Source organism: Protopterus annectens, chromosome 2.part0 (genome assembly GCF_019279795.1).
Source record: "Protopterus annectens isolate FY-2018-M chromosome 2.part0, PAN1.0, whole genome shotgun sequence".
Taxonomy (NCBI): Eukaryota; Metazoa; Chordata; order Ceratodontiformes; family Protopteridae; genus Protopterus; species Protopterus annectens.
Genome location: NC_056728.1, coordinates 676,878,734 through 676,903,218, shown reverse-complemented (window position 1 = coordinate 676,903,218; position 24,485 = coordinate 676,878,734).

The following is a 24,485-nucleotide window of genomic DNA, read 5'->3' as shown; positions in this document are numbered from 1 at the left end:
TGTATTTGGAAAGTCTGCAGTTCATTCACCTGTGTATCTACTAGAACATTCACTAAAAGAGGTAATCCAGAATAAAGACCTGGAAATAACCATAATTGTTCCCTCTTTCCTATGACACACATACTCGACTGTTAAGTAATAAAGCTGCACTTCAAATGGGATACATTTTAAAAATGCTTGGTACAAGAAATTAGATGTGTCTTATATTACTATATAAAACATATATTAGATCAGTCAGAGTATAATGGCATATTTGTATATACATTACAGGTCATTTCAATCATATTTAAAGAGTACAAACAAAATTGACACAGAGGAGTTTACTTCACAGAGATTTTAGTTCCAACAATAGATGCAAATGGATCATTTTATTACTTTTCATTGTTGTTACATCTGTGTTCAATTAAAATTTGCCTAAAAGTCTTTCACAACTTTAGTTTACAAGCTGTCTTGGGACATAAACATGTACTGTAGTTTAACACAGAAATATCAGGCAGTGGGATTTAATTTAGGTACTATGAGGACACAATTATGCCAGTTAAATTTAACTCAAAAATCTGTAATATTATGGAACAAGTTACCCCTTCAGATTAGAGTCACTAAGCACTCAGGATCGTTTAAGAGACAGCTGGACTATGAAAGTGAATTGTTTGAGCCAGAAATCTTGGAGTGAGCATTACTACATATATTCTCTTAATGCTGGCATACAATCTGTGAATTTATGAATTTACATATTTCTTTGACAAAAAAACTCAATGATAAGTCAATACAGACTGCTAACTTGGATTTAGGTAAGAATTTTCACAATATATTGACCCTTATGATTATTAGTTTAATTTCACAATGAATTAATGATGTAGATCACTGAGCAAGCAGGACTAATTGCTGGCACAGCCAGGGTTGTAATTAACAACATATCAATGTACAATAATTAAAAAATGAATACAGCATAATAGCAGCATAGCAATTAAGTTTATGTACATAACAAATAAAGTCAGCATGACACTAGAATAACAAATTAATTTACTGAAGTTGTATAGTTCGTAAAGGAAACTTAAAGAGGATGTAGGGTTAGAAAGGGCAGAGCCCCTATGTACATATTTACATAAAGCAGTGTTGTATCACAACTAAGTGAAGGTAACAGAGATGTTGAAGTAAAGTACAAAGTAACAAAATGTGATTTGTTTAATTATGCAATGTGTCCTGTACTATGGCATTTACATTCAAACTGCTTCTACAGTAACCATATGAAGTGCTGTAGTTTGGAGGCTAGGAAAAATAAGTTATTATCAGAGTTGTTGTTGGAGTTTGAATTTTTAGGCCTACCCTAAGATGGGGTTGTTGAAATGAGTTTCATGGTGAGAAGTGATGCAGTGACATGACTGAGTAATTTAAAGAATAGCGAACTCAAGAAGAGACTGGATCTGTTTCTATTAGCAGCTATTTAGCTTTAGACAGGGTAGTATAGTGTGCTTATTGTTATGGTGAATTGGAAGTGAAGTGGCAATTTTTTATTTATATTTTTAGGTGGGTTGAAGTTTTGTTATGTTTTAGTGAGAGGATGTGGCAAATACATGTAGTCCACATTCCAGTTAAACAAAGAGAATGTCTTTACCTATGGCTACTTTTGCAAACAGAGATATAAACTGGGATAGTGTTTTGTGCATAGAATAGCAGGTACTTAATTTTGTCTTGAAGTTTTTCAATGTATTCTTAAAATTTGGGGATTGCTTGAGCCAAATGTCTAGGTATCTAAAGGATGTTACTGTTTCTATGTCTTTATTGAATTGATCAGTGGTGTGTAGTATTTTATGGCATTTTGCTCGTCTCTTGTGTGTGCCAATGATCATGGTTTTCTTTGAGCAGATTGAGCAATATTTTTTGAGGGAGTGCAGTGATCAATTTATTTAAATCTCAAAAATTTTTTTTTGTTTGTCTTTGTAACTCATTGGATAACAGCCCCTCAGACAGTACTCACATAGTCAGGATTTGAGGCATATTCTCCACAAAAAGGAATGTCACCAGTGACATCCATCAGGGTTTTGTTTTGGGGTCAACTCTTCTTTAGCAGATACTTTGTTGATGAACAAGTTGATATTTAGGGTTTCTGTTTGACAAAGTTTGATGAGGACTGCAAAACTTGCTGATGTCATCAGCCTCATGAGATGACAACCATATCCTCAAAAAGGCAAAACCCAAACATACATTTTGGTCTCGGGACCATGGTCTTAATATTATTGCAAAGAAATGCAGAAAACCAAAGGTAAATCTTTCAAGTCCAATGAAGTTTTTCACCAACTATACAGACTTTATTAATATGCAACAATACAAATTATTTTTAAAAATGTACAATAAAAACAAGCAGAAACAATACAACAAACAGAATCAATAAAATAAAAAAGCAACAGCTCCAAGGAAGTTATTGTTCCTCTCTGCATCTTCTTTATATTTCATACAATAGAATTTAAAGTATTTGACATATATTAGTGCAGGAATACTGCCCTGCTGGTAAATCAAAAACCCTAAAACTTCTTCACCAAGAATACTTTGAATATGAGCTGTCTAAGTGAAACAGAACTTCTAAAAGCCCTGACACTCTATTCCATCTCCCATTGAGTATGACATAATGACATTTATTTATATTACAAGGCTACAAGCAGCCTGTCCTGCTTGACCTTTTAAATGTTTATAAAAGAGGTAGCACCAGCAATACTTATTCCAGGGATTTAAGTCAACATGATAATATTGGCAGAGCATGTTGGCAGTATAGAAACCTCTGTAATACTTTATGTACGAAATAAGTTTCTTCTCCATATCAAACAATGTAGCTACTTAACTCTCTTTAAGTGGTACTTGGATGATGGAATGAAGATTCAGACATATATTGCAATCTACCTTCTCGGATGTTTATCAATTGAAGGATCAGGTAATGGTATTGTGGTGGCTATGCTCTTAATGGTTCACTTGACTTATAATATTGGACACTATAATAACATAAGTAATAGGTGAAATGCCTTCATTTCATAGAATTTTTGAAAAATCAAGTCCTACCATCCAAGTATTCAGTAGTTAGCCATATGAGTCCATATTTGGCTGTAAACTAAAAATTGCGTTGAGTACATCTCATTTGCCAAAACATACTTTAGAAAGAATTAGAATAGAACAGGACTTGCAAAAAATTGAAAAGGAAAATGTTTTCTCCAGGAGAACACCATCAATTTTAAGTAGTGAAATAAGAGGGTAAGGAGTCCAACATAATGAAGGAAAAGTCCAAAAATCTCCAGAAAAATGAGAAAAGGAAGCCACATGCTAAGTGCATTGTGTGTGCGAAATAATGCACTCTGTTGTACTCTCTGATGTCTTTTAGCCAGCTTCCTCAAGGAATTTCAATATATGGCACATTTAATGCGGGTAATGGAGTATATGACAACTAAATTACATGTATTCTGAGCAAAGCTAAAGACAAAGTCTAGAAAACTTTGTTGTCTATAGTCTATTCCATTTGAGATGTATAAGCTGCAAAAATGCTTGTGTTTCTAAAGATTTTATTCTGGAAATGAAGGTGAGAGTATTCTGCATAGGTACCAGACTATGACACAGGCCATAATGATACTAGAACTCTCTTTGCTTTGTTTATGGATATTGAAAATCAAGTCTATATTGTAGGAACAAAACATGGAATATGCAAAGAGTTAAAGAACTGTACATACTAGAAGAGAATATCCCATTTTCAAAGAAAAGTAATCACTTTATATTCATTTCCAGGAAAAGAAAGTAAAAAAAATATACATATATTGTCAGGCCAGTCAGTCAGTACATGTTAGGGATTTTAAGGTGCTTCTGTAAGAGAAAATAAAGTAATGGTAATTCTACAGGTAAATATGTAAATATTTCACATAATTCTAAGTAATGCAACAGCACCTCACTCACATACAAGTGAAGTAATGTTTTCATGATAGCAAAATGCATCTTGAATAAAATACATCATGCAAAATTCAACTATGGAGTAATTAATTGTTGTGTCCTCCTAAAACTGTAAGCACCGTGACTAATTTCTCATGATACCACCAAAACATTTTTCCAAAAGTTTTGTTTCATAATATTTAGTGTTACAAAATGTATTTTTAGCTTCTGGATAAAAATTGACAAGCAGTTCTAGAACTTGTCAAAGGTGTGTGAGCAAAGGCGGGGATGAGAATAATAAATGACGTTATATGGTGTTTGGCCAGCAGGTTTGGCCAAATGTGCAGATGGAGAATAAATTCACTATTTTGTACATAACTGCAGTGAGTTCATATTATAGATGGTCAGAACCTGAAATGGCCAGCTTGCTCACTAATACTTCAAGACTTAATCATCCAGCCATGTGCTTGGAAGTCTGGCCCATATTAGAGAAATGACTGGTGTCTTTTCAAGTTCATAACTCATAACATGTACATACATCCCCTTTGGGAAAAAACATGTACCCGTGAATGACCACATAGGTAGCAGTACACTAAACACCGAAACTACGATAAGAGACTTAGGGACACAGGTGGACAGTGGTCTCACCTTCGATAACCACATCACCACAACAGTCAGGAAATCCCTCTGTGTGGCACACCTCATCACTAAGGGCTTTACATCTAGATAAAAGGAGGTCATTGTCCCACTGTACTCAACCCTCATTAGATCCATTATAGAATACAACCCCCCGTTTGGTATGTACCTCTCAAGACATCTGCAACAATTGGAAAGGCAACAGAAATACCTCACTAAAAGAATCACAGGCCTAAAGTAGATGCCCTATGCTGACCATCTAAAAAAATTCCAGCTATACTCTGTCGCATATCATCTACTTAGAGGTGATCTCTGCTTAACATACAAGGCCATGTCAAACCCAGAGCTGTTGGACATGCTACACTTAAAGAAATCCCAATCGCTCAGAGCCACATGCTCCAGGGATCTAAACCATGTCAAAACAATGAACAAAACATGCTGGAGGGAAAGGTTCCTGACCCAGAGACTCCCCAGACTCTGGAACAGACTCCTCATACATGTCAGGTAGAGCACCTCTTTGGCCCTCTTCAAGAGGAACCTTGATGATTGGATGGGAGATAGGAAATTCACCCCGGGGATCACATCAGTTGCCCTGCTAGACAGTGGTCCAGGGAAGTAGATACTGTGGGAAGAAATAGCCAGGGAATTGTTATGGCTAGGCTTGTACAGGCCCTAGGGCCAATAGCTTAGTACCAACCTAAGAACCTATGAACCTATGTATATCTGTCTCTTCCTAAATACCTAGACACACACATATGCCTCCACTCAAAATGGACAAACAGCCCAGTTGGACTATCCTGGTAAACAAATGTTAAATAAAAGTAAATATAGGGTACATTTGGTAGAATGATCATTTTTGCTAGGAATAAAATAGTATAAAGCATGTATGGCAAAATATTAATTTGGTAGAATCACATTTAATCACATGCATGTAGTGTTTGCATTTTCAGGATGAATTTTAAGAAGTGGTTTAGTTTGTTGACTCTGTACAGAATTTGTGTTGTTGTTTCTGATGTTTTCACTGTGTTTTACAAAGTTAGTGAAGTTTTTGTTAGTTTCTATGGGCTGTAGTCAAAAGCAGTGACTGAGTAGGGAACTGTAATTATTGATTTCTGTCGGAAATCATTGCTGATGTCATGTGCTGGTGTTTGCTGGCAGAGAAAATTATGTTTTGGGAAAATTTCCCCTTGTCCGAGTTGGTGCAGTCATGGAGTTTTAGCATTGAGTAGTTCCATGGGCCTTTCAATCAGATTACAAGTAGGCTTTTTTATTTCCTATCTGTGCCACCTGATACCCTTGTCCTTAATCGAATAAAGCTTTCTTTTGATCCCACTCCTTTGAGACTGCCCAATCTGTAGCATGATAAGACAGTGAATATGTTTCCCTTGCTTTGTTTTGAACTGTAGATTGCCCATTTGTCTCAAACAGCACTTTCTAGGTTATACGTATACTTTTTTAGCCTGCCAACTTGGATGCTCCTGTTTCCTTTTACTTTCTTCTTTAGTCTTTCATGAGAGGCCATTGTTACAACTTTTTGCAAATTACTCCTTTTGTCATATCCAGTTTTGCTCCTTCATTTATCTGCATTTTCTGACCTCTTGTTCCATACACATAACTTGTACCTTTACCTACCTACCTGATTCAGGTGTTAAAAATGACCATGTTTGCCAATAGTCATTAATTACTTTGTAATACCACAAAGTATAAAAAATGTCTTTAAGCATGTAAAAGGGCACAAAGTTTTCAAACTCAGTGCCAGAAATTATCATGCCAAATGAACAGTGAGGGTTGACAATAGTTTGATACTAAATGCTTTGGAGAAAGTACTGAATGAAACTGAATAGAGAAAAATGGTTGTGAGATACTTCAATATGATGAAATAAGCCAGTGCAGTAAAATGTTCCTACTGATGAAGAAATGTAGCAATATTTTTTCTGCAGATATATTTTGGTATTCCACTGTAAAATTTAATACAGCAGGAATTTATTTCTACAGTAATGCTCATGTTAATGTTTCTGAAAATGAAGAAGACCTTTAAGGTCACAGCAAATAAAAGAAAACCACAGAAACTTGCATATTGCTTAATTTTAAAGAAAATTAATAAATGAATGCATAAACAAATGAATAAATAGATAAATAAAAAAATTATGTTTTTGTAACCCAATCAATTCTTTGAGAAGTGGTGGCAGTGACTGATTTTATTTTCCAGCATAGGTGTCTTACAATAGAATATAATGTTATTTTTGGCACATATTAGGGCAGGAATACTGCCCTGTAGGTAAATAAGAAAAGGCATAATGCTTCCTCACCAAGAAATTATTTGATATGATCTAAGTGACGCAGAACTTCTAAAAGCACTGCCACTCCACTCCATCTCCTATTGATTTTGACATGATGACCTCTATTTAGCTTACAAGGCAATGAGCAGCCCTGCCCTGCTTGACCTTTTAAATTTTGATGGACAGTACTAGTAAAGTATTGAAGTAATCTATGTGAAGTTTCAAGAATTTGAAGAATCAGTTCTTGACAGACAGACTTAGCATGCTAAAGTCCATGACATTACAATGAACGGATTTGACTAAACAACTAAACAGCAACAACATCTTCAAGAATGCTATCAGCATGTATGAAATAAATAGTCTTACTTTTGATTAAAGTGGACTGGTCATGCTTGTAAGTCTGTTTGCATTACAATTAATTTCATTCTCTGTTGTACTCTGTATGATACAATTGCAAGAGATCTAGCAAACAATAAAGACTACAGTGTGCTGCATGTTATTTTAGTTTTACTATTTACTTAATTTGTCTGTATAACCCCCCCCCACACACACACACACACACACACACACACACACACACACACACACACACACAAAATGATGTCATAGTAGGTACTGGACAGTGATTTACATACAACTACAAAACATTATGAGAAACCAAAATAACTTTTTTCTATGGAGGAGCTACTTCTTATTTATGTTGTGGTTTCACTACTATATAATGTGTTCATTTTTCAGTATGAGGTGTTCCATCTTCAAGAACTAGTTAACAACTTGTCTTCCTAGATAGTATAAATCAGTAATAATTCCAAGCTTGGAAATGAAGAAATCTTATATGCCAACCTCAAACTAAACCCAATTAAGACTATCAACACTGTTGGCTGCTACTTCCCCTCTGGCCAAAATATTCCTCACCTAGAAAACCTCCTGGATTGGGCCAGTCTTTTTTTACCCCAAGAAACCATTATCCATGGTGACTTTAACATCATCTGGCTATCCTGTAGTAATGACCACCCAGGCATACACGTAAACCTACATGGTTTCTCTCAACTAATACAATCAGCCACCTGTGTAAATAAAAACCCCAACAATCATACCATCCTCGATTGGATATTGGTTAACAAAGAACTCCATTCCTACACAACAGGCTGCCTACCTGACAGCCTCAGTAACCTTTCCCCTACTTTCCTTCTAAAACACCATGTTAAAAATGCCACTCTCATTATCCATAGATAAATCCATTACAAAACAAATTTCATCCACTTCTTCAATAACACCTTTCTCAGCATCCTAAACAGCCATTGTCCCATAAGATACACCAGACTCAAAACTAAAAGCTCCCCCTGGCTACAAAAAACATCCAGGGCTAATGAAAATTAGACATAAAGCTTTGGAACACTGACACCTTACAAAATCCCCCTCTGCTAGGCAATCCTTCCTTGAATTGCGCAACAAGGTCAAATGGCAAATAAAAACAGATAAAGCCTTTTACTATCTGTCCATCCTAAACTTCTCCCATCACAACCCTAAACAATTCTGGTTCATAATTAACTCCATACTCCTGCCAGGTAAAATGGGCACCCCCTCCACCTACCATGCTCCATACTCCACCCAGGTAAAATGGGCATCCCCCCACCTACCATCCCTACCCCCTCCAACAATATAGCTGACTCTTTCAACACACACTTCACTGAAACCATACTATCCTTTGCCAAACAACACTGCTCATCCACTACCCCCAGTCTCAACCCCAATCCCCCACCCCATACTTTCACCCTCTCCACAGTACCCACAGCCTATATAAAAAGACTTCTGACAAAACGTAAGCTCACAAAACTTGTAGCTGACAATTTTCCTTCAAAATATTGAAAAATGGCAGTTAACACCCTAGCCTATCCAATTTCCATATTAATTAACTACTCCATATCAGAAAGCTATGCACCTTCTCTGTGGAAAATTTCACGCATCATTCCCCTACACAAAGGAGGCTCCTCCATTGACCAGTCCAATTACAGCTCCATCACCATCCTTTCCCCACTCTCCAAGATCCTTGAGAAATGTATTAATGTTCAGGTATTAAACTACCTCCTAGCTAACAATCTCCTCTCCAAAACCCAAACATGGCTTCAGGCCATATCACAGCACTACCATCGCCTTGCTCTCTTTCACCAACACAATCTTTGATCGTAAAAACAATGGCTTGTTCTCCACCATCATATTTCTGGACCTATCAAAGGCTTTTGACATGGTATCACACAAAATTCTTCTCTCTGTCCTCACTAATCTCCCCTTTTCCCAATCTGCCACCAACTGGTTCCATAGCTATCTGTCTGGCCATCAGCAATTAGTTGTTTGGCAAGATCAGCTGTTCCCTTGTCTTGCAGTAACTCTCAGAGTCCCCCAAGGCTCCATCCGTGGCCCCCTATTTTTTTCCCTATTCACAAACAACCTACAAGCCTCCATGCAGCATGCTTCTCTCATACAATATGCTGATGACTCAACCCTCATCTGCTTTGCCCCCATTTTACCAGAATTTCAAAAGATCACACAAGAATCTTTCACATCTGTAGAAAGCTGGCTATCGAATGCCCAACTTCTACTCAACCCCAACAAGACCAAACTTCTTATCTTCCAACCCTCCAAATCTAGCCAAACTTCCACTCACTTCAACATTCTTGCCAAAGACAACACCATCATCTTACCATCTGAGCACACCAAACTCCTTGGTGTGGAGATTGATAACAATCTCAAATTTGACTTCCATATATCTCTTACCATAAAAAAGTACACATGGGGCACTATATAGAAACAATCAATACCTAACCAAGGCAGCCAGAACCTCTATTGCCAAGTCTCACCACCTTACTCTACACCTCTCCTACACTCATGAACCTTAAACAGGCTGACCTAAACAGGCTTGAAATCTGCTACAATAAAATTACAAAATTTGCAACGGGTGCATCTTTCTGCACCCACTACTGTAACACACTTAGGTAAGTTGACTGGCTTGAATTCCCACAACTTCTTCACCTAAATCAACTCTCATTTTCCCACAAACTAGTAATGCACCCTCATAAGATTCCATGTCTTCAAAACCTACTCCAACCCTACTGCTCCTCTAGACTCCTACGCTTGAACAGTAAAAATCTACTTCTTACCACCAAACCCAAAAACTTGGCAGGAGAAGCTCTGTTTTCCTGTGCCATATCCAAACTATGGAAGAACACTCCCCCCCCAATAACCAAGTTACCCTCCAGTGGTCAATTCAAAACTACACTCAAATCTCACCTAAAAATACACTGTCTCTGTCCTTGGTCCAGTCCCGACTAACAAACCTCCTACCCAAACAGTACAAATTTTTAGTTTTATTATCTGCCACTAAACATGCTTTTCAGCTTAATTCATAAGTTTTCTTTATGCGTCTCTTTAAGTTGTTACAAGAGCCTATTGCACAGTACCTTATTGTTTGTTTTGTTCCTCACTATGTAACTATTTACTCTGTTTATTGTATATGTATATTTTACTTACTGTACTTGTGCAGCTTCCCCCCCCCCCCCCAGGTCTCCACTGAAAAAGGACCTGTGTCTAGTTGGAATTTCTCAGTAAACAAATGTAAAATAAAAATAAATAAAAATAAAGCTACTGCTGCTGCATTTAGCATGGGAATGGAGTAGTCTATAAATTAATTTATAAAGTTTGGCATTACGTGCTCACTCCTTCATTATATCATGGCAGGGATTTTCAACACTGAAAACAAATATTAAAATATTCAGGCAACCAACCTTTCCCAAACAATACAAAAGAAATTGCAAAAAAAATTGCTTAAAGTGTATTGTCACACTTTTCTTACCAAATGTAAATAACCAGCCCTTAATTATGGGACTAATCTTGGCATATACCATATGACATTTTACAGTGTTTATGGCATGTAGTAAATGCCTAACATGACATCATGAAATAGTGTATACATAATCCCTCACTACCTACATTAATGTATGTTAACATATTTCCACGCTTGATGTTGAAATACTGGAATCTTGTATCCTAGCAAAACAATTTGTCAACTATTTATCACAGATGGAATATCTGCTGTATTAGTGAAAACACAATGTAAATAAGTAGCTGTTCATCCAAAAAAGTAAGATGTTTTCTGTTATTCAGAATGCTTTGCATGAGTATGTAAATTATTGCCAATATATAACTTGACATCCTTTTGTGGGTGTGGTTATAAGGAAAAGTTGAGTCAACAGTAAATCTAGAATGTCAGCAAAATAGTTTTGTTCTTAAACCACTTGCAGAGTTAACATCAGGAGTATATCCAGAAATAAAATTGACTGTAAAACAGAGATGTATGAGAAATGTAACAATACACTTTAAAATGCTATAAAATGTGGTAAGGCCATCATATTCAAATAATACAGCTCATAACACAATGAAGTACTTCACAACAAAAGCTTTTTGTGTTACACTGAATACAAGTATGTTGAAAAACTTTTAGAATCTTAACAGAATACAGATGTTTCTATTATATAGTATTATAAAGTATTAGCACTATTCTACAGAATATAAAAACAGTATGCTATAACATGAAATAAGAGAATATGAGCGTGATTAACATTTCTAAAGGTAATGATGCCATTGTATAGAAATATTCAAATAAAAAATGGTGGTACCAAGAAATGGGAGAAATTATTATGAATGTTAATGTTCAGCAGAAACAAAAACGTTTTTTTTACTTGTATGTTCCTGACAATATTCTTTATTTACATTTTCAAAAGTAACCAAACTATGATGAATTCTACATTTTCATACCACTGTAAAAATGGCACAGTAACAATGCTTAGATTCAACAGTAAAATATACAATAGACATTCAGTTTGATTCAGTATTAAAAGCAAAACATGACAAATTATCTGAGCTAGAAGTTTTGTTGCTTAGTAATGGCATTGCATGTGCCATTTATGTCAGTACTATGCAAGTCACTTTTTATATGCTGGTTATATTTGAAATATTTTGATTTTGAGTAGACATATCCCTAATATTCCACTAATATAGGCTATAGGAAGTTGTGTCTCGCACTAACTGCCAGAAAAGCAATGCTTCACCACTTTTATTTTGCCCTACAGTTCTTATATGTTATTAATTACTCAACAGCTGAGAAAATAAACTTCCTGAATAATATGAAAAGACTTGCTTGAAGGGAAAATTACAGAATCAAGAATGAATAATATTATCGCAATTGTTCAGACAACAGAATGACCATGATTATGTTAAGCAAATCTAGATGTATAAATACATATCTTCTTTTATTACAATGAAGACAAGTTCTCTGATTATAAGGAATTGCTGCTGAACTCCACCTTTAGTTCCTGGTATGGTATAATACTGGGGGGGGGGTTCAATTTATTCATGATGCTATCTTAATGTTATGCTATTACTGTAATTATGAAGGATACCCGGTGCACTAGGACCATTTAAAATAATCCACATAAATCCTTTTCATTACCAGTTTATGGTATAGTATGAAAACTGCCACAATTACCACATAAGACTCTGAAGTCTACTCATGCCAGACTTCCCTACACCCCCACCTGTAGGTGAGAACTGGTATTGCAGGCTTATAGGCTATGTGTAGGGGTCTATATTATTTGCACGAAAACTGAATCGCGAGAACACATATTGAGCGACACATAAAGAGCGAATATTCAAAATATTGAAGGTATGAATGGAGACCGCCGTAGGGAATTCTTCCCTTTGCTTCAATGTAGTTCATAGGTTCATAGGTTCATAGGTAGATACTAGGCTATCTGCCCTAGGGCATTTATAAGCCTAGCCAGAGTGTATTTGGCTTCCGCCTCCCTATTAGATTAGCCTACTGTGCCTCTGTAAAGTAGGTCACAGAAGGTACCCTTTTAAGATTAGTTTACTGTGCCTCTGTCTAGAAGGGACGCAGAAGAGATCCCAGGGGTGAATTTGCGATTTCCCATCCACGCATCCAGATTTTGCTTGAAGAGGGTCAGCAAGGGGCTATGTCTATGATCTCGGAGTTGGTATATTTAAGAAAGGGGGGTGGGGGGTGCAGGGGGCTTACCCCCCTGCATACAAAAGTTAGTGACAGTATTTGTTTGTTGGTTTTGTCATGTTTGGAATTCGATGTTTTGGGCTTTCGCCCATTACATGTTGCTCAATACATGTTCGTGCGATTCAGTTTTCATGCAAATAATATAGACCCATGTGTAGTACCAGCCTTAGCATACAGATGTTACTGACAATTCCCAAAGTTGACCGACACCACAGTGGCTCTCATACGTCAGAAGTAAAAATGCATGCATGGCAGGCAAAAAGTCAGCCCTGCATGAATTTGTATGCCTACAATAACAGAAAAAGAATGTTGTAGACATGTGCTAACAGAACATAGTTCAAAGTCTATCTATGTAGCAGATTTCAGCCATCATCTGCCTTGAGATGATAGTTCATAGAAACAATAACCATGCATGGTCACAGTACCCACCCAACTGACTTGAAGCCAAAGCTTTCTGCCACATAATGTCTGCAGTACCAGTAGTAATATAAAAGTTGTACACACCTACATGAGCATGATCCAGTCAGTTAAATAAGCATGCTATTACTTAGAGATTTTACATTGATGATCAATAGCAATGTAAAATGTTTAAGTCTAATGGTGGTGTGGCACTGTTTCACTTTTTAGAATCAGAAGTGGGGCTCCAGGATTCCTCATTAACATGTGCAGCTTTAGAAATATTGGAGCCCTTCCTTTTAGGATGGGGCTTAGTATAAGTATATGAGGTAGTGTGCTTCCACAAATGTTAAATCTCTTGGAATCTATCCCAAGCTCTCTGCCTTGTGAGTAAGAATGGGTGCAATAATATACAGAAACATTAAGTGATTTATCATTGGAAAGCTATATATTTATTACTAAAAAGTTAAATGATAAACTCATCGGTCAGCTGTTGTAAATGTATTAGCAATAGAGCCCAGTATTATCCAGGTTTTGTTAGCTACAACAGTAATTAGAATATGCAAAATTACTGGAAGAATAACTATTTTAGGCATAAGTTAACATAAAAGTGAGTAAAGAGGTATATTATCGGTTGTATTCAGTGATGACTGTCATTTGTCAGTAAATAACATATGCCTCTCAAAACACAAAAAATAGTCTAGCTTGATGACTGTATCTCATAGTAATTGTTTGTTTATTTTATTTCTCTGTGAATTTCTGAAAGTTGTGTATAGCTGTATATAGTAAGTGTATGATTTTAATCATATTTATTTTGGATAAAAGTATGTTTCTGACAGATGTAGCCCAGCATACAAATCAAAGATTTCCTAGCTGCATTCATTTTCAGAAGACTTTCTCATTCTTAATAGTCTAGCTTGATGACTGTATCTCATAGTAATTGTTTGTTTATTTTATTTCTCTGTGAATTTCTGAAAGTTGTGTATAGCTGTATATAGTAAGTGTATGATTTTAATCATATTTATTTTGGATAAAAGTATGTTTCTGACAGATGTAGCCCAGCATACAAATCAAAGATTTCCTAGCTGCATTCATTTTGAGAAGAGTTTCTCATTCTTAGATACTCTATTTTTAATTTCATGGGAGTTCCCTATTTAGATGTACTAACATTGTAGTATTACTAAACAAAAACTTTCCTTTCAGTCTTATGTCAAAAAATTATTCTTTATAAAGCATTTTTTCCATTAACACCCTTCAGTGTTAAAACCTTCCAGATAGCTGAAATAAACTTTTAAGAAAAGGCAAATTGGATAAAAACTGAATAACCAAATTGCACCTTTTAGTCACTTTATTGAACTGAGCTTAATTTAAAAATGTGACCACTGAAAAAAGGATTTTTCTACAAGTGCATAATTAGCCCTATGATGTGCAGTTATAACAAGCATCCTTATGTAAATTTTTTTTGAGAATATGAAATTATATAAACTATATGTGACTTCAAGTGTTCTCTATATGCAATGTATCTGTTTTGCTTATGAACTGGTGTGGTTTACGTGGTTTACAATGACATTTTAGCAGTTTTAATTTCAGCTTAGACTTGATCTTTTCTTTTTCCTTCTTTTTTTTTTTTTGCAACGAACTTGGAAAAGTCAAGTCCTTTGATATTTTTTGAAACACTACTCAAAATCAGTTTCAGTTGAAAAGAAATTTGAAACTGCATTTGATAAAATTATATTTCTGGTGGATGTATGGCCTCTGTATTGCCCATACAGGTTATATCCTGCTAGTTGTGTTACCAGTATTAAACTCACTTCCTGAGCGGTGAGCACAAAAATCAACTTTTTACTGACCCCCTCGCAAAAGAACCACCATTCAATAAACTGATCAAAATATGCAATTCAGACTATCAACTTCTCTTCAACTTGTCTTTTCTGAAATGATCACTTTAATTATCAGTAAAGCATTAGCAATTAAGGGTGTTGAAAGAAGAAACTTTATAAAAAGAAGAAACTTTATAAATAACATTATTTAAAAATAGTGCATCTGAATAGGGAACTCTAGTGAAATCATACTATCTATCTAAGAAGGAAAAAATATCTGCTCAGAATGAATGCATTTTGACCAGTTCAGCAATAAAATGGCTAACTGGAAAAATCCTTGCCTTGTCTGCTGAAATAAAGCTATCAGAAACATGCTTTTATCCAAATTTTATGCAAGTTCCTAGTCAAGGTTATGAGAAATTCACAAAGAAGTTTTACAGGGAAGTGTTTATATTTTACTACAAGATTCAGTCATAAAGCTAGACTAACTCCTGATGCAGTATGTTGTAATAAGAAAATTAATTTTACTGGCACATAATATGTTTGTGTTTACACCTGATCACAGTATTTCAGCCAGAAAGGTATACATTTAAGTGAATTGATTAGCTTTTTGCCTTGTTATGAAAAATCTTAGACAACAACATATTCTCATTGTAAGGACAGCACAATGGTATCACCTTGCAACTTCTTTTAAAGTGTATTAGTCATGTTAGCAAATGCTTTTGCTTTACAATTAATTTCATTTATAGATTCATAGGTTCATAGGTGTTTACTAGTCTAATGACCACAAGGGCCTTTTTAAGCCTAGCTATGCATCCCAAATCTCTGACAAGTTCTGATACCCTTAATAAGTGTAAGCATGGGCCTGGGAGATGAATCATTTACAAGTTACCTGTTTGCATCAGAGACATAGGTGCCAAACCAGGGATGAATTTCTGGTTTCACATCCAATTGTCCAAGTTGCACTTGAATTGGATTAGGGAGGAACTCTGCTTCACATGGATGGGGAAAATGTTCCATAGACAGGGTAGTCTCTGGGATATCCACCTATCTTTCCAGCAGTTCCTATTTATATCACAGACGAGGTTTAAGTCTTTAGAAAGGGTAATTCTGGTACTGTTTGTTTTGTGGGTATGCAGGAGGTCCATCAGAGTGGGGTCTGATAATGCCCTGTATGCCAGGTATAGATCCCCCCTCAAAAACCTGTAGTACACAGAATACAGGGATAGGGCCTTGAGGCAGTCTGCATAGGACATATTACTTATGCCCTGTATTCTTTAAGTGAGAAACCTCTGTGGACTTTCCAGTTGATGGATATGCATGGCTAGGTACATACCAAAGGAGGCACTGTACTCAAAGATAGGTCTGATGAATACCAAATATAGTGGAACAATGACTTCTTTGGAGTTAGATGCCATACCTTTGTTTATAAGTTGCATAACATAGAATGTTTTCCTCATGACGGCAGACACATGATGATCAAAGTCTAGATTACTATCTATGTGTGTCCCTAAGTCCCCTGACTACTGTACTGGGTCAACTCTAAGGGGTGTGTTGTCAATATGATTGTTACCAGGGATGGATGACTTCCCTAAGGATATTATTGTGCATTTCTTGGCATTTAGTTTTAGTCCATGACTCTGACACCAGTTGTTTGTCTGTGTCAGCCCCTCCTGGAAAACATTTATATCAGTGTGAGATTCAGTGACATCTCCTAATTTGCAATCATCTGCAAATTTAGTCAGCCAGAGACCACTGACATTGGTCTTGACTTCTGAGAAGTACATACCAAAAAGTAGCAGTCCAACGACTGATCCCTGAGGGACCCCACTTGTGACTGGCCTCTTTGTAGAGATTGACTCCCCAGTTTTAACTTCCTGGGTCCTATCTGTGAACCAGTTGACTATCCACTGGGTAACATACAGGTTTGTACCTAACCTCTTAAGTTTGTAAACAATGCCTGAGTGGGGTATTGTGTCAAATGCCTTGGCCAGGTTGACATAGGCAGTGTGAATGATTTTGCCCTCATCCATTGCTTTGGTGACCTTCTCAAAGAAGTCCACCAGGTTGAGTAGGCATGATCTGCCCTTTACAAAACCAATCTGGGTTGGGTCCAGTATCTGGAGGTTTACTATATCTCTATTGATCATTTTCATGACAATTCATTCCATGGCTTTACATATAAGACTATTGAGACTTATGGGTCTGTAGTTTTCGGGGTCTGTAGATGGCCCAACTTTGTGCAGATGTATGACTGTTGCCTATCTCCATTCACAAGGCATGAAGCCTGTTTGGAGGCTACAGTTAAATAGAAATTCTAGAGACCCTGATAGGTTATGTTTCATGCTATTTAGAAGGCATCCTGGGATATTGTCTGGGACCATTGATGCAGTGTTCAAGGTGTTAGAGAGGCCATTAAGGACCTGTTCCCTAGAGATTGTAGGGGGAGTTATATTTGATGATATTTCCTGAGTGAAGGTTGAGGGGGAGAGAGGGGTAAAGTTGGAGCTGAATTTATCAACCAGGAGGTTTGATATATCGTCTGGCTCAGTATAGGTGGCTCTATTTAAAATGAGCTCTGCACACAATTGTGTATAGTTGTCCTGTGCCTTATACCTCACTCCTTTGGGGATAGGGTCATATCATCCATCTTCATCTGTCATGTCATATTGCTGGAATGACTACATTTAATCTTCTCTCACTGTATCACTGGTTTATAGTTGAGAATGTTTGTCCTTTTTTTCTCCTTTTCCTGCAGATTGAACATAGTAACACATTTTGTTCTTTTTACCCGTCTGCTAAATGAAAAGTTCAAAAGTTTTCTGACTTTTGCCTACTTGCTTACTGTATTGTTTCCTTCTGACAACATGTACTGCATTTTATTCTATATTAGACTTTTAAAACTTTTGAGCAGCAGTTTGCTGAATGAGGCATGTATATTTGCAGGGTGCTTGCACATACAATCATGTGCAGATGTGTGATACTGTTACCACAATGGCATGCACTTTTTATATTTTACATGCAACATTTTCCCATAGACAGCTTATTTTTATTCTACTTCTACTTGTGTGGTGCTCATCAGTTGCATGACTTTGCTTTGTCTGGGGGTTCATAGTCTTATGTGAACGTGCTGAAGGACTCTTTCCATGTTTATGCAAGCTGTGTCCCTGTATAGTCCTGATAATAGTTTTGGGACATTATATGGACTTTATGGATTTTGATTTTTTTAACCTTTTTGCTACTATTTTTTAGTTATTGTTTTAAAATACTAGGCTATGATGAGTCCACTACTGCAGCAATCAGTTTATTAAAAATCAGTGACAATCCAGACTATGTAAGTGCTATGTACAGCGCTAGGCTCTCAGTAACAGCACCCCATAAGTTTATGGCAGGTTCTGACTGTTCTTTGGGGTTTGTATTAAACAGATGGAAATGCATCATCTCCACTCCGTCTATCTCCTCTTTCTCAAAAGGTCATAGCTGAGAGTTGCATGTGTGCAGCATGCAATATGCGCCTAAATAAAGAAAAATATATGAATTTTGGAAGTGCAGTTTATTTTTTTTAAATATAATTTTTATTGATTTTTTTTCAGAATTTAAGACAAAACAGACATATAACAAAACTGTCAGAATACTATGTTTACAGAGGAAAAAAAACTTGCTATCCAAACAGATTATAGATGTGTTAATAAGCAAAAATAATCATCCATACCGAGGCAATAGCAAGTAGTTACCATTAAACATAGAAAGGTAGAATGGATTGAGTGCTATCCCAAACACGCAGAATTGCTCTATAAAAAACACATATCATAGGGATCGATATTGATACAGATACCCCCTTATAATAACAACTGAAGTAAATGATAAGGTACAATTTACTTTGTTAATCACAAGGGCGACTGATGATTCTAGAGACATATTTATGTTTGATTTATGATTGACATGAGAAAGGTAAGGGTGTATGTTCTTAGAAAGACATTATTTACAATATGTACTACTATTTACAACTTGGATGCCTTTCCGTGTGGAATAAAGGGACATCAACTAACATGATTTACATTAATGTTGCTTCGGTATTTATTGGGAAATCAGACTACACAATATGCACACAATAGACTCCATAGGTTGTGATGATAGAGAATGACCATTGTATGATAATTAACTAGATTGAATTAAGTCAAATAGATTGCACCAATGTTGTTGTTGTCTTTTGTCTTTTCCCGGTTAGGGGTCACCACAGCGGAACTCCGGTCTGCTAATGATTGGCAGTAGATTACTTCTGGAAATAGTCTTTTTTCTTTTTACTGCTGGAACAAAGTTTATGAGCAGAGATGTACTTAATTGCCATTTTCTGAAGTTCTCCCAGGAGATTATATAGGGGTTTACCCAGTTCTTAGCTATAAGGTATTTGAGGAGAGCACACACTGTTATTAGAGTGTGTTTCTGGACTCCTGTTAATGATTTAGGAATTATATTCAGGATTGTGGTTTGACAGCAAAAAGATGGTCTTCTCATAACCCATTTTTTCGAGTTGTGCTCTAAGGGAGTACCATAGTTTATATATGTTTTTACAGCTCCAGAAAATGTGGAGAACATCCACACGCTGGAGAGAACAAAAAGGACAATCTAGATTTTTGTTGTAACCAAATTTTAACAGAACTTCTGGAGTATAATATGAATTATTATTTATCATGAGCTGCGTATAAATTAAATTTTTGAAGTGGGTAAGATTAAGGGTGTTGCTAATTGCTCTATATTTGAACTCAGCTGTAATTCCTCCTTGTATGTCAGGGTTGGGAGGGTGGCCTAATGGTTAAGGTGTTGCCTTACAAACAAAAGGTGCAGGGTTTGAATCTCACAGAGGATAACTGGGTAGGCTTGAAATGGCACACAAGGGCAGTTAGCCTAGTACTAACCTATGAACCTATCCCAGTATTTAGAGAATAGAAGCAATTGTTGATATTTAATGCTTTTTAAAAGCTTATATGTATGGGATAGCATTTTGTTTCTAAGGTTGAGGGATTTGATAATTAATTCAGTTAGATTTATATCTTGCTCACTTACATTAGTGCTGGCAAATGTTTGTTTTATTAATGAATTAAGTTGTCTTAACATGGGGTCATATCTATTTGGGGTTCCGAAGAGCCCTTTAACATCAGCAAAGTTCTTAGGATGGTAAAACTGCCTGACTGTGGCATTTTTAATTAAAGGAAAACTAGATAGGTCTAACATGCTATTGTTAATCAAGGAGAGTATCTTGTAAATTGATTGCATCAATGCTTGAAATATCTAATTTTTTTTTTAACGCCTATATAATTTTTGATTTGTATTCATTATCTATCATTAAGGAAGGGATAGAACTAGGGTTCATTTTGATTGAGTGAATATAGTTGCACCAGATTTTGACCCAAATTGGGGTTCACAAATCATTTGATGGATCACAATTTGCAATTTGGATTAAAGGGCTTGCATTTATTATATTATAATAGAGATTAAAGTCAGGAAGGTTCAGTCCGCCTTTTTCTTTTGGAAGGATTAACTTTTATACAAGATTCTAGTTGATTTAGGGAACCAAAAGAATTTTGAGATTGTGGTTTCCATTTTATTGAAGAAGTTTTGATGTATATTTAAATTAATGGAGTTTAGATGGAATGATATTCTGGGTAGAATGTTCATTTTTACGATGACAGATTTCGACAGTAATGATAGATTAATGTATTCCATCTAGATAACTCATTGTTTATTTGTTCCCAGACTTTACTAAGGTTTGCTTTTATTAAATACTGGTGTGAGTGCATAAAGTTTATTCCTAGATATTTGATTTAATTTTTGACAGGAATGTCAGGAGGATGTAGGATTCTGGATGTTTATGGGGATTTAGAGGGAAATAGATCATTTTGTGGGATTTAGTTTATAATTAGCAGCATTGGAAAAAAAGGGTTATTGAATTTCTAATTTTGTGAAGATCACTATTCGGGAGCTCGAAGTAAATGTTTAAGTAATCTGCAAATGCTGAAAATTTTATTTCTATTTTGAAAACTCTTGGTATATGGTGATAGGTTTTTTGGTTGATAAATAATAGGAGAAGTTCAAGATATATATTAAAAAGATATGGTGAGAGGGGGTATCCCTGTCTAGTTCCATTAGTGATTTTAATAGGGCGGGATAATGTTTTATTGATATATAGGGAGGTAGTAGCATTGCTATATAACATTTTTATAGTGTTAATCATAAAGTCAGGGAAGTTGAAATATTGCATGGTTAAATATAAGAAATTTAGGTCCACGTTGTCGAAAGCTTTAGTTGCATCCAGAGTGAGTGCGTATCTTGGTTGGTTATCATTCTTTAGAAACATTCTTATTGTGTCCATAGTGAGGGTATTATCACATAATTGTCTTTGTTTCTTGAAACCTAGTTGCTGAGGGGAAATAATTGACATCAGAACTTTTTGCATTCTAGCAGCTAGGAGAGACGTCAGAATTTTTTATATTAATATTGATTAGCGCAATGGGTCTGTAAATGAGAGGGTTAAGCTTATTGGAATTAGGTTTCAAAATGAGAATTGTTTTAGCGTTGTTCAAATATTTATCAGTGATCCCCTTATTGATAATGGAGTTATATAGTTTGAGAAGAGGTCTAATAAGTTGATCATTGAGAGTTTGGTAAACTTCCCCTGTAAAGCCAACTGGTCCTGGCACCTTGTTGGGTTTGAGCTTTTTTATAGCTGTCTTTATTTCACTCAGTGTTATTGGATTTGCTAATAGGTCCTGCTGTGCGTGGCTTAATTTGGGGAAAGATATCTTATTGAGGAAGCCATTGCAAATGTCCTTGTGAGTTTGATTTTTGGGGTTGTAGATTGCTTCAAAAATATCAGTGAAGGCATTGATGATGTCATGACTTCTGTATAGGGTTTTTCCATTGTACTTTAGTTTGGTTATATACTTTGGAACATCTTTGATGTTTATTAGTTTGGTCAGTGTTCTGGAGGGGGTTTGTGCCCATTCCAAATATCTATGTTGGAGTCTTAGTGTGGCTAAGGATTGATTTTGTTTGTGGAATGAGTATATTTTCTTTTGAATCTCATGTAATTTATTCTCGAGGTCCAAAGAGTATTTGTTTTGGAGTTGTACATCAAGCTTTTTGTACTCATTAGTGAGATCAGTAATATATCTTTGCTCCTTTTTTGTAAAAGGATGCTTTTTGAATAAGTATCCCTCTGATAACAGCTTTTGCAGCAGCCCATTAAACATCAAAGGGGATAGAGCATGAATAAGATTCTAGCTCAAATTGTTTCAAGTATTGGTTAATTTCTTTAATAACATCGTTTATAAGAATATTAGAGTTTAAGGTCCAAGTGGGACTGCTGCTACAGCTATTAATATATCGAGTTGGGTTAATACTTACAAATACTTTAGAGTGATCTGAGATAGATTTTGTCTCAAGGGCAAAGTTTTTAATTTTGTTTGAAAAGACATCCGAAATTAGAAAGAAGTCAATTCTAGACCAAACTTTATGAGATGCTGAGAAAAAGGTGTATTTGTTTGCCTCTTTATTATGATCAAATATTAGAAATGGGTCAGTTAAGTTAAAATTATTTATCAAGTCCTGAATAGATGCCATTAGTAAGGGTGGTTGCTTCCTGTTTTTGTTTGAACTGTCATTCATAGGGTCAATACGTGCATTCAGTCTCCTCCTATAACAAAGAAGTAGTTAGAATATTGTAATAATAGATTGTGAATTTCATATATAAATAAATGCTGGTTTGTACAAGGACTATATATATTAAGAAACAGTATAGGGCAGTTAAATTGGGGGGTAAGCACAAGAAAATAAACACCAACGTCCATTAGGGTCTGATTTAGTAGGTAAACTTTCCCTGGGAAGGATTTTTTAATTAAGATGGCAGTACCCTTCGATGAAAGACTATTTCCAGCTGAAATAATATGATTGATCCAAACTCTTTTTCTTTCTTTATCCCATTGGTCATTTGTCAAGTGCATTTCTTGTAAGAATAACATTTTAGAATTGTCCTGGCAGATTAGGTGCATAATCAATTTCTTTTTTTTTTTATTTTCCTGGAGACCATTGATAGTCCAAGAGTTTACTTTAATCATTATGTTTTAAGAATTGGGTGTACCATGTTGTATAAATAGTTTTAAGGAAAGAAAATAATTTGTGTAGACTTGTCATTGTATTAAGCATAGTGCTAGTTGATGACCCCTTGATTACAAAACTTAGTATGAATGGAATGGCATCCAAGTAACCTACTGCAGACCTAGCGCCTAACCACAAAACTCCTTGTAATGTTCTTATAGGGTATACAAACAAAATTATAATAATACCAGCGAGACAATTTTTCATGTATATACTAGCATTATAAGGTAGCAGGGAGCAATACAAACAAAACCCTATACTCCAAGTGTTGTCAAGAACTGGACAATCAACACAGCCGACACTCCGTGAAATGATTATTAACTTTGAATTTAGAATAATACCAAAAGTGCCATATATCTGAATACATTAGAGATTTACATACATTATCATAAACAGATTGCTCCATCAAGGAAATATTGTTAACTTATGTAGAAGTTAAAATTAATTAACTTAGGCTTGGGATACAAGCAAAGTTGGTCCTTGTTTACCCCCGGAGCTTGATTGGGTTGTGCCAGACAATAGTATTTGCTTTTCATCTATAACACATATGCAAGAATTAAGCAGTACACAGTTAACTTGTTTTTTTTATATTAGCATCACTGCTTCCATCCCAGACCTGTAAGGTGGGGCCTATCTAACTTTTAAAACCAACCATCAGTGCTGTAAGATTTACTATGGACTGACCTTCCTCTTGCGAAAGAAACACTATGGAATAGAAGTGAAGAGAAAATTGTGAGTCAGTAAATATATTATACTTGTCTCTGGATTCTCAAAAGCTTGCACGGAGTACAAGATCAGTGCAGGAGCTCAAGCAGGTAATATGTCTGCTGTGCGATCCAGGAACAGCCTGCAGGGGCGTGCACGAGTGCTTCTGCACTAATCCTGCACGGACTAAGCCCTGGTATGCAAATCACCCCATTTGCAGGAGAAATCTATGCAAATGAAGTGATTTTGCAATCTAGGAAGCTTGCAACAGTCAGTGCAAGACTAGTGCTATCTGCAGAAATGTACTCGGTTAGTAACCGAGTACATTCCTGCAAAATCCAAAATGGAGCTGTGACAGCCCCAAATAAAGGCTGCATATCATATAGTAAGCATGCCAATGGTGAAGTATAAGGCCATTGGCATTGCAAAAAAAAAAAATTACAGAAATCAACTTTCATTTTTTTTTAGCTGATCTTGGCTGTTTAAGCGTAGGGCAGCGGCGCGCAAAGA